This window comes from Sapajus apella, unplaced genomic scaffold (assembly GCF_009761245.1).
Source record: "Sapajus apella isolate SASKATOON/1434 unplaced genomic scaffold, GSC_monkey_1.0 scaffold154, whole genome shotgun sequence".
NCBI classification, from domain to species: Eukaryota; Metazoa; Chordata; class Mammalia; order Primates; family Cebidae; genus Sapajus; species Sapajus apella.
In genome coordinates this window covers 871,079-883,766 of record NW_022437094.1, presented here as the reverse complement: position 1 = coordinate 883,766, position 12,688 = coordinate 871,079, and positions in this window count along the sequence as shown.

Genomic DNA, 12,688 nt, shown 5'->3' with positions numbered 1-12,688 from the left:
CTATTCAGTGCCTCTTTCAGTGATATATAGTTAAAACTAGGTACTATGAGTTCTTCAAAATACTTTTTTTTTCATTTTGTTATACTATATGTAGGGATCCATGAGCCCCACACATTGGGCACCAGAATGTAGGGATCCAGGAGCCTCACAAGTTGAGTGCCAGAATGTAGGTAACCAGCCCTATATTACCTGTAGGTACCCCATGTTTGGTGGTGACAAAGGAATGAGAAAAAGACAGATTAAGAGAGACAGTGGGACCAGAGGGGTATCACTTATTACTTTGGAGGAGACAGCGAAGGCCCCAAGCTCTGATCATCCACACTATTTATTGATTACAATCACTTTGATCTATAGGGTAGGGGTGGAGTGACCGTGAAGTAAACCAGTGAGCCAGAACTGGTGTGTCATCCTAAGAATTGATAACAGTGGCAGTTTCGGAGTTTCACAAAACAAGAACATATGGTTATCTTTAATTTATTATCTATGTGCAGCTGGCGGAACTCAGGCCTTACAAGGAGCCTACAAGTCTGGCTACGTCATGGTGCTACGAAGGGGTTTTACGTCCTTGAGCACAATGTTTATGGTAACAGAGCCGAGGTCACCTGCACTGGAACATGAGGCATGGAGAGGCCTTCCTCCTCAGAGGCCTCCTGCGGCCTTCCGCAGATTGTTGTTCCTTGTTTATATGTTACTCATAATCAATTTATGTAGGCACTCTGTAAATCCTTAATATATAGATATGTTTTCTTTTCTTAGGGTATTACAGATGTAGTTAAATATTTCTTGATATGTATCTTCCATGTTGAAGTCCCAAAAACCTCTTCCAGCCAAAGGTAATCACAATTATGAGGTTGGGGCAGGTGTTTCAAGACATTTTTAAACATCAATCATATTTTTAAATGAGTCTCTCAATATCAATAGAAAATATATTTTATCATTTCATGTGCTTTTGTAGAAATTGTATTTTCTTGTACATGTTATTTTACTATTTGCTTTTTATGCATAATTATTTCTTTGAGATCTTTCCATGTTTACATAAATATATAAAAGCTCCATGTTATACAAAATATCCATTTGTACATCTTTTTATAGGGAAATGTTTATTCAAGTTCTTTGCCCATTTTACAGGCCTACATATTATTTTGTTTATTTTGTTTATTTATTTATTTTGTATATGTTTTACATTTTCTGCAATAAAACACGTATAAAAAGACAAAGCTGATCTACAATGTTAGCTCTTAAGATCTTTGTTACTTTTGGGGAGCACAAAGAAAGTGGTTGCCAGAAATTCAGTGACACTGGTTCTATTTCTAGATTAAACAAGTGTGTTCACTTTGTAATATTTTTTTCTTTTTTTCTCCTAAGTTATTGGAGTATATGTGGTATTTGGTTACATGAGTAAGTTCTTTAGTGGTGATCTGTGAGATTTTGGTGCACCCATCACCTGAGCAGCATACACTTCACTCACAGAGTGCAGGAAACACTTCTACACTGATGGTGAGAATGTTAACTAGTACAACCATTATGAAAAACAGTGTGGAGATTCTTTAATTAATTAAAAGTAGAACTACCATTTTATCCAGCAAAACTACTACTGGGTATCTACCCCAGAGAATAAGTCATTATACTATATATAGAGTATTATATATATATATATATATATATATATATATACACCAAATAGAATAGAATGGAATAGAATATCTATATATAATAGAATATAAAACCAAATGTTGTATGTTCTTACTGATATGTGGGAGCTAAGCTACAAGGACACAAAGGCATAAGAATGATACAATGGACTTTGGGGACTCGTGGTGGGGGGAAGAGTGGGAGGGAGGCAAAGGATAAAAGCCTACAAATATCTTTTTGGATAATATAAAAGAGTACATATATATGTAAAATGACCATACTGCCAAAAGCAATAGATTTAACGCTATTCCTATGAAACACTACCAATGTCATTTTTTACAGACTTTTTTGTATCAACTTTGTCAAAGATAAGATGGTTGTAAGTATGTGGCTTTATTTTTGGTTTCTCTATTCTATTTCATTGATTTATGTGTTTGTTTTGTGCTAGTATGATGCTGTTTTGGTCACTCTAGCCTTATAGTGCATTTTAAAGCTGGGCAATGTGATCTCTCTCTCTCTCTCTCTCTCTCTCTCTCTCTCTCTCTCGGTTTTGCTTATGATTGCATTGGCTGTTTCGTGTCTTTTTGATTTTAGAACAGTTTTTTCTAATTCTGTAAAAAATGACATTGGTATTGTTTCACAGGACTAGCGTTAACTCTATTGCTTTTCACAGTATGGCCATTTTAATGCTATTGACGGAGTTACAGTTCTTTGTATATTCTATTAATTCCTTCTCAGTTGTATGATCTATAAATATTTTCTCTCATTCAGTATGTTGTCCTTTCACATCTTTGACAGTAATCTTGGATGGATGAAAGATCTTAATTTTGATGTAGCTCAATTTATGTATTTTTTTGTTGTTCCCTGTGTTTTTAGTGTCATGAGTCAGCGAAAAATATTTTAATTACTAGTTTCCCTTTTATTGTATGCTTAAAATAGTTTTGTTATGGCTCCAGAGATCTAAAGAAGGATAAAGATCAGACCCTATTATTGTACATTGAAGTGTACATCGTATTATTGTACAGTCCAATGTACAATAATAGGGTCTGATCTTTATCATTCATCCTGGAATGAAAAAAAAACACAAACAAATAAAAAATAGACAAGAAATCAAATGAAAAGTAAAACAGAATATTAAACATTCAGTTATAAGAGCTGGGAAGGACTTCAGGAGATAACCAGCTTAACCTCTAACTTAAGGTAGGCAAAACATGATTACACCTACTAATACACAAAATTACTAATGCCTCAAGTGGTCATTTCAACGAAATAAACATATTTTGTGTTTTACTTATATTTGAAGTGTTTTCCTGGCAATGAGTTAAGGGAATGACGCAGAGGCCACATGACTATTATTCCAAAAGCCCGGGAAATTGTTCAAAAACTTCTGACAATTTTTCGGAAAAATTTTAGCAACAGACCCTACTGTTATTTTAAGACAGAAGACATTGTGATAAAATGCAGTGCAATTCTCTTTCTGTTGGGTCTTTAATTAAGTCTTAGAGGCTACTACCTATAGGTAAACTGGAGGAGATTTAATTTTTTTCATTGATACTTTACCTCAATGTTCTCTATTGATATTTTATCATTATCACCATAAACTACTTGATCTTAGACACCTTAACTTGGAAATTCTCTTTCTCTGACTACAAACACATGCTTTTTTTTTCTTACTCCTTCTAGTCCCTTGACCCAACTCTTCTATTCCATTGCTTGTTTTACATTAATAGTTTTCTTAGTCAGCATTAATCAAGTACCTATATCTTATATACTAGATGCTTAATATATTTTTTATTTAATTTACAAAAATTCCTGCAAGGGAGTTATTAGTATTTAAATATGAGGAAGTGACATATTCAAAGTCAGAGAGTGAGTAAATAAACATTTTCCAATTATAAAAAGAAATATGCTCAGAGTATTCTGTTTCACTTAGGACTGTCCTCAAGAGAAACTATTTACTAGAGTCTAATCAACTTGGAGGATCGGAATGCCCAATTGCAGCCCCTAATAATCTTTTTGCCTTGCCAAAGAGGAGAAAAAAAATAACTAAGAAGTATATGTCAGAGTCACAAGCTGGGGACACAGGCTCACTAAAAGGCTGAGATCTAATTATAGGGCTATAAAATGTAGTTCTCATCCACTTCCACTTTACCATTACGTCAAAAGGGCTTCTGTATAGTGATAGGGAGATACAAGTGAAGGAACTGCATATCTCAGACCTTATTTACAAATCATGCTATATAATTTTACATTGGATCAATGTAGAATATTTTTTATGCAGATATGCCAAAATGGCCCATTAAAATTGTAAAATCACTTTAAAATTGACATATATCTTCAACAGCATATAGGGGTATAGAATGTAGTCCCCACCCACTTTCACTTTACCTCCACAAATGACATGAAGGTAGAGACCCTTGTGACATTTACTGCTTTATAATACAATGTTAAGCAACCCCATTAGAACATAATCAATAGTAGCCAATCAAATTTTATATCTCTATGTTAGCCTTTCTATGGAAAATGTAATTTCTGTTTGACACCTCTATTTTGTCTGTATAAGTGGTTCTTATGTTTTCCCATACCAGGAACACTGGTCAACATTCTTTGGTACAGCTTTGCCCCCTCAGTATCCACCCTCACACTTTGCACTTGAATAAATTCTGTTTAAATCAGATTCTAATTATTTTGATCATTTTAGGTTTACAAATGGAAGAAGAGACTTTTCAGATAAAATTAAGGTTTCAGACCTTGAAACAGAGAGATTACCTTACATTATTCCCTGAGTCTCATCTACCATGTGAGCTCATAAAAAGAGAATTACCCTACATTATTCCCTGAGTCTCATCTACCATGTGAGCTCATAAAAAGAGAACTTGCTCAATCTGTAAGTAGGAGAGATATGGTGGAAGACATAGGAGAGATGGAAGAAGAGAAATTATAGAGATTCAAAGCATGAAAGAGACTAAATTGTTCCAGGAAAGCATGCCACATGAAAAGCATTAGAAGAAATGAGAGCAGCCTCTAGCATCTGACAGCAATTAAAAGGAAATTGGGACCTCCATCCTACAACTTCAAGGAACTGAATTTAGCCAACAGCCAAAATAAACTTGGAAGCAGATTCATCTTCAGAGCCTGTAGGAATGGCACAGCTTTTCTGACAAAAGTCTGATTTCAGCACTTGGAGACTTTTAACAGAGTACCCCAGATGAACCATTCTGTAGACAGGACTCTGATTTTGTTACTCAAGGAAACTTTTGTTTACTTTACTGGCATAGTAAAGTCAAACTTCTACATTGTATCAGTCTGTTTTCACACTGCTGATAAAGACAGCCGAGACAGGGAAGAAAAGGAGATTTAATTGGATTTATGATTCCAAAGTGCCAGGGAGGTCTCAGAATTATGGCAGGAGGTGAAAGGCACGTCTTACACGGCAGCAGCAAGAGAAAATGAGGAAGAAGCAAAAGTGGAAACCTCTGGAAAACCACTCAGATCTTGTGAGACTTATTCACTCTCATGAGAATAGCACAGCAAAGGCCAACCCCCATGATTCAATTATCTCCCCCTCTGTGCCTCCCACTACAAGTGAGAATTCTGGGAGATACAATTCAAGTTGAAATTTGGGTGGAGACAAAGCCAAACCATATCATTCCATGCCTGGCTCCTCCAAATCTCATGTACTCACATTACAAAACCAATCATGCATTCCCAACAGCCCGTCAAAGTGTTAACTCATTTCAGCATTAACCCAAAAGTCCACAGTCCAAAGTCTTATCTGAGACAAGGCAAGTCCCTTCCACCTATGAGCCTGTAAAATCAAAAGCAAGCCAGTTACTTTCTAGATGCAATGGAGGTGCAGGCATTGGGTAAATAAAGCCATTCCAAATGGGAGAAAGTGGCCAAAACAAAGGGGTTACAGGGCCCATGCAAGTCCAAAATATGATGAGGCAGTCAAATTTTAAAGCTCCAAAATGATCTCCTTTGACTCCAGGTCTCACGTTCAGGCGAGTCTCATGCAAGAGGTGGGTTTCCATGGTCTTGGGCAGCTCCACCCTTGTGGCTTTGCAGGGTACAGCCTCTCTCCCAGCTGCTTTTACAGGCTGGCATTGAATGTCTGTGGTTTTTCCAGGCTCACAGTGCAAGCTGTCAGTGGATCTACCATTCTGGGGGCTGGAAGATGGTGGCCCTCTTCTCACAGATCCACTAGGCAGTGCCTCAGTACAGACTATGTGTGGGGGATCTGACGTCATATTTCCCTTCTGCACTGCTCTAGCAGAGGTTCTCCATGAGGTTTCCATCCCTACAGCAATCTTTTGCCTAGGCATGCAAATGTTTTCACATATCTGAACTCTAGGCGGAGGTTCCCCAACCTCAGTTCTTGACTTCTGTGCACTAATAGGCTCAACACCATGTGAAGCTGCCAAGACTTGTGGCTTCCACCTCCTGAAGCCACAGCCTAAGCTGTAAAATTGGCCCCTTTCAGCCATGACTGGAGCAGCTGGTAAGCAGGGCACCAAGTCCCTAGGCTGCATACAGCAATGGAACCTTGGGCCCAGCCCACAAAACCACTTTTTCCTCCTGGGCCTCTGATGTGAGGGGCTGCTGTAAAGGTCTCTGACGTGGCCTGGAGACATTTCCCCCAAGCTCTTGGAGATTAATATTAAACTCCTTGCTACTTATGCAAATTTCTGTAGCCAGCTTGAATTTCTCCCCAGAAAATGGATTTTTCTTTTGTATTGCATAGTCAGGCTGCAAATTTTCCAAACTTTTATGCTCTGCTTCCCTTATAAAACTGAATGCCTTTGACAATACCTACGTTACCTCTTGAATGCTTTGCTGATTAGAAATTTCTTCCACCAGATACCCTAAATCATCTTTCTCAAGTTGAAAGTTCCACAAATCTCTAGGGCAGGGAAAAATGCTGCCACTTTCTTTGCTAACACATGAGAGTCACTTTCACTCTAGTTCCCAACATGTTGCTTATCTCGATCTGAGACCACCTCAGCACATTATTGTCCATATTGCTATCAGCATTTTGGGCAAAGCCATTCAACAAGTCTCTAGGAAGTTTCAAACTTTCCCACATTTTTCTGTCTTCCTCTGAGCCCTCCAAACTGTTCTGTCCTCTGCCTGTTACCCAGTTCCCAAGTCACTTCCACATTTTCTGTTATCTTTTCAGCAACACCCCACTCTACTGGTACTAATTTACTGTATCAGTCTGTTTTCATGCTGCTGATAAAGACATACCCAAGGCTGGGAAGAAAAGGGGGTGTAATTGGACTTACAGTTCCACATGGCTAAGGAGACCTCAGAATTATGTCAGAAGGTGAAAGGCACTTCTTACATGGCAGCAGCAAGAGAAAATGAGAAAGAAGCTAAAGCAGAAATCCCTGATAAACCCATCAGATCTCGTGAGACTTATTCACTATCACGAGACTAGTACAAGAAAGACTGGCCCCCATGATTCAGTTACCTCCCCTTGTGTCTCTCCCACAACATGTGGGAATTCTGGGAGATATAATTCAAGTTGAGATTTGAGTGGAGACACATCCAAACTATATCATACACTGAGGTCTTGCAGTCAGAGAAAAAAGGGTGTTTATTTGCAAGGCATCAATCAAGTATAATTGGGAAACTCACATTAAGATCTGACCTCCATGATTACTTACAAACAAGAGTTTTCAGGTCAGGCACGGGGCTAATGCCTGTAATCCCACCACTTTGAGAGGCAGAGGTGGGCAGATCACATGAGGTCAGTTTTGAGACCAGCCTGGCCAACATGGCAAAAACCCTTATCTACTAAAAATACAAAAGTTAGCCAGGCATAGTGGCACATGCTTGTACTCTCAACTACTTGGGAGGCTGAGGTAGGAGAATCACTTGAACCTGGGAGGTGGAGTTAGCAGTGAGCAGAGATTGTGTCACTGCACTTCAGCCTGGGTGAGTGCAAAACTCCACCTCAAAAATAAAAATAAAATAAAACAAACAAACAAACAAACAAAGCAAGGGTTTTTAAAGGCAGAGGTATATTTCAGGAAGGCAGAAGTTACAGGCAAAACTGTAAATCAACACATGGAGATTATGCATTGGCTTGGCTGAGAAGGGTAAGGTATCTTCGGGTTATAGGTGAACTCACAGAGTCTTTGACGTGTGATTGGTTAAGGAAGTGAAGCTTCATCTAAAATCTTAGGGTCAGCAGGGAGAAATGTTTAGATCCTGTCTGTGGGTGTGACTGTCTCCAAGACCCTTAGGAAGAAATTTGGAACAAAGAATGGAAGTCAGAATTAGTTCTTATCTGAGGTCTACATGCCAGCAGATGGCATTTTCCAGTTGGTGACAGTCTGGGTTTCTGAAAAACAACTCAGGGACATATGTTGAGATGTTATTTTTAGTTTCTATAGGAAACCAACGATCTTATGGCTCTAATTTTCTTGGTGATTGCTTTTATCTATTATTACCTTCTTGCTTATCAGGTTGCTCATTTAGCTCTCAAGGCTATCTAGGTGTCTTTAATTTTCCTTGAAGGAACTCAAAGTTTTCTTTTATTTTGATGCTTAGGGTGTGGGCTGTCAGGCCCTTAAGAGGGATCTCTATTCTATCTGTCCCCTGTCTTTTATCATTCCTCATTACTGAGGAATACGGGGATGCATAACGCTTTGGTTACTTCTTGTAGAATTTGGAAGATTGGGGACTGGGATATAAGGAGAGAAAGCTCCTAGCATGAAGCTTGAAATATTCATGGGTCCTGGGCATTTCTTCTTGGTTTTGAACTATCATTATATTGGTTGCTTCAGTTACTACTTTATTAATTACAACATTCTAATACACATTTGGCTACAATACACAGTATAAGCAAAAGTAGCAAGACTGACATGCCTAACTTTGCAGTCCAGAAAACATGACTGTATTTCATGAGGAATCCAAGAAATCAAAAAGGAAACCAGTCTTCGGGAACAGTCATGGAGACCCACCCATTGTGACCAAGTTGCTTGTGCTCCAATTTTTCTTAGATAAATGTCTATAGATTTAGTTTCATTTATGTAAGTACAATATGTGGCATTTGCAATCATACACACTAATCCCTGCTCAGCTAAAATGTAATTCAAGGGTATCCTATTAGCTAAGACAATGAAAGCCAATGAATTAATTCTTCTCTACTAAGTAGTTTTTTCCAACGCACCCCTTAGTAATATTTTATCCACTGACCCCACCCTGATCTTTGGCTATAAATTTCTACTTGCCATACCATATTGGAGTAGAACTTAATCTCTCCCCAACACTGGAAAATGTGATTGCAGTGGTTCTCATACCTGTCACAATAGTACCCTACTCCCTTGAGTAAAGTCTTTCTTACATGCTTTAACAATTATTAAATGTGTTTTTTCTTTAACAGTAGGGGTTGTCAATAGTATTATATGCCGCTTGTTGTTACTTCTGTCGCCCAACTATTTTCTTTAAGCACAGTGGCTGTGGTTGTTTTCTTTCTTGTTTTTGTTTTCTTTCTAATCCTATTGTAAGTCTTGATAAATATAGGTGACAATGTGCTCAAGTGTTCAGTGAATTCTTGTTGATTGATAAACCATAAACTGCTAATTATTTTGTCATTATATATGTGTTCAATTAAACTTGATTTAGAATTAGTTAACTTTCTATGTTCTGTAAGTTGTAGCATTTATAGTTAACCCTAACTAGCTATTTCTTGAATGCTTATTATCTGGGTGAGAAAATAGTGCTAAATTAACCAAAATGATCTTTTACTGTAAAGAAAACAGTGCTAATAATACACAAAAATATTTGTAATTAAACAATGCAGACAAAATGTCTTGGGGGTACAATTCATTCAATTAACTAATAATAACAAAAGAATTGCTAGCTAAATACTTGCATTTTGCATACCTTTAGCACTGTGCTAGGCCTAGGTGTTAAATAAGTTTTATTTTTTATTTAATCCCAAAACAATCTTATAAATAAAATATTATTGTTACTTCCATTTTACAGATAAGATAAAGTAGGCATATCAAGGCAAAGACACTTGTTCAAAGATCCATAACATGTACAGCTCAGAAGATTCAAACTATAAATCCATATGTTTAATCATTATGCCAAATAGCATTTATTAAATATTTGCCTTGTAAGCATACATATTCATTGTATTCCTGAAAAAAAACTTATTTACTCATTACATATTTATCCATGGTTTCTGAAATACAAGCTGAATATTTAAAAAAATATTTGTATTTCCATTTATGTAATCAACTTAGGGTTGTTTTGACATATCCTTGAGGCATTTGGTTTTTCTTTTCATAGGATCTTTTAAATTTATTTTTCCAGAATCATTATCTAATTAAAAGCAAACATACAAATCAATGTAGCCTGTCAAAGAAATACTAACCATTCATGGGATAAATTATAATTACAATGACAACAATGTCAAAAAAAGCAAAATGACCTATAATTACTTTATTGTTTATAATTTTTAACTCTATTTCAGGCTTGGTTGAATATGTAAAGATTTTTTACATAGGTAAACACGTGTCATGGGGGTTGTTATACACACTATTTTATCACCCAGGTATTAAGCCTAGTACCCAATTGCTATCTTTTCTGCTACTCTCCTTTGTCCTACCCTCTTCCATCAAGTAGACTCCAGTGTCTGTTGTTTGCTTTTTTTGTGTTAATGTTATTATAATTTAGTTTCCACTTAAAAGTGAAAGCATGTGGTATTTGGGTTGCTGTTCCTGCATTCATTTGCTAGAGATAATAGCCTCTAGCTCCACCCATGTTCCCACAAAAAAACACAATCTTATTTTTTTATGGCTGCATAGTATTTCATGGTGTATATATACCACATTTCTTTATCCACTTTGTCATTGATAGGTTTTTGGGTTGAATCCTTATCTTTTCTATTGTGAATAGTGCTGCAATGAACATTCACATGCATGAGTCTTTATGGCAGAATAATTCATATATATCTGGGTATATATCTAGTAATGAGATTGCTGGCTTGAATAGTAGTTCTGCTTTTACCTGTTGGAAAAATTGCCATATTGTTTTGCACAATGGTTGAACCAATTTGCACTCCCATCAACAGTGAATAAATGTTCCCTTTTCTCCACAACCTAGCCAGCATCTTTTATTTTTTGACTTTTTAAAATTAGCCATTCTGAATGGTGTTCGATGGTATCTCATTGCAGTTTTGATTTGCATTTCTCTAAAGATCAGTAATATCAAGCTTTTTTTTTTTTTTTCATATGATTGTGGTTGCCTGTATGTCTTCTTTTGAGAAGTGTCTGTTCATGTCCTTTGTCCACATTTTAATAGGGTTGTTTTTCTCTTGAAAATTTGTTTAAGTTCCTTGTAGGTGCTGGATATTAGAACTTTGTCAGATGCATAGTTTACAAATATTTTCTCCCATTGAGTAGGTTATCTGTTTATTCTGTTGATAGTTTATTTTGTTGTACAGAAGCACTTAAGATTACTTAGATTCTATCTGTAAATTTTTGCTTTTGTTGTGATTTCTTTTGGTGTCTTTGTCATAAAATCTTTGTCTGTTTTCATGTCCAGGATGGTATTGTCTAGGTTGTCTCCAATAATTTTTATAGTTTTAAGTTTTACATTTAAGCCTTCAATGCATCTTGAGTTGATTTTTGTATATGGTGTTAGGAAGGGGTCCACCTTCCTAACATATGTCTAGCCAGTTACCCAAGCATCTTTTTTTGAATAAGAAGTCTTTTCTCCAATAAATGTTTTTGGTCACCAGCTCAATATTATTATCGTCATTTTAATATTTAGAAGTAAATCTTGAGAGGTGACCAGTCCAACATAATAAACTCTGTATTGAAGCTTGGATGAAAAACAGTAGTCATTATAGCATTCACCTGATAGAGTTATTATAAAGATTACATAATATGCTTGAAAATCTGGGAATAGAATCTGTCACAGAGGAAGCACTAAGAAAATATTTATTGTTATTATCATTGTTATTCCTACTATGACTACTTCTCAGTTCTTTTTTTTTTTTTTTTTGAGACGGAGTTTCGCTCTTGTTACCCAGGCTGGAGTGCAATGGCGCGATCTCGGCTCACCGCAACCTCCGCCTCCTAGGTTCAGGCAATTCTCCTGCCTCGGCCTCCTGAGTAGCTGGGATTACAGGCACGCACTTCCATGCCCAGCTAATTTTTTGTATCTTTAGTAGAGACGGGGTTTCACCATGTTGACCAGGATGGTCTCGATCTCTTGACCTTGTGATCCACCCGCCTCAGCCTCCCAAAGTGCTGGGATTACAGGCGTGAGCCACCGCACCCGGCTTACTTCTCAGTTCTTATTGATTGTTACCATGTAGAAATGCAATCTAGAGTTGTCAGATATTTTTTAAAAAATAAAATTTTTGATGGCCAAGTAAGAACAGCTCTGGTCTGTAGCTCCAAGTGAGATCAATGCAGAAGGCGAGTCATTTCTGAATTTCCAACTGACATACCTGGCTCATCTCATTGGGACTGGTTAGACAATGGGTGCAGCCAATGGAGGGCAAGCTGAAACAGGGTGCGGTGTCACTTCACTCAGGAAGCGTAATGGGCCGGAGAACTGACCCCATAGTATCTGAGCCAGAATGCACCACTCCTCATGGCACAGTCCCTCACATCCAAAGGAAGCTGTCAGGGACTGTGCCGTGAGGAATGGTGCATTCTGGCCCAGATACTATGCTTTTTCCACAGTCTTCGCAACCCGCAGACCAGGAGATTCCCTCAGGTGCCTACACCACCAAGGCCCTGGGTTTCAAGCAAAAAACTGGGTGGCCATTTGGGCAGACAACAAGTTAGCTGTAGGAGTTTTTTTGTATACTCTAGTGGCACCTGGAATGCCAGCAAGACAGAACCACATTAACTCCCCTGGAAAAGGGGCTGATGCCAGGGAGGCAAGTGGTCTAGTTCAGCAGATCCCACCCTAATGGAGCCAAGAAAGCTAAGATCCCCTGGCTTGAAATTCTCAGTGCCAACACAGCAGTCTAAAGTCAACCTGGGATGCTTCAGCTTGGTTGGGGGAGGAATGTCCACCA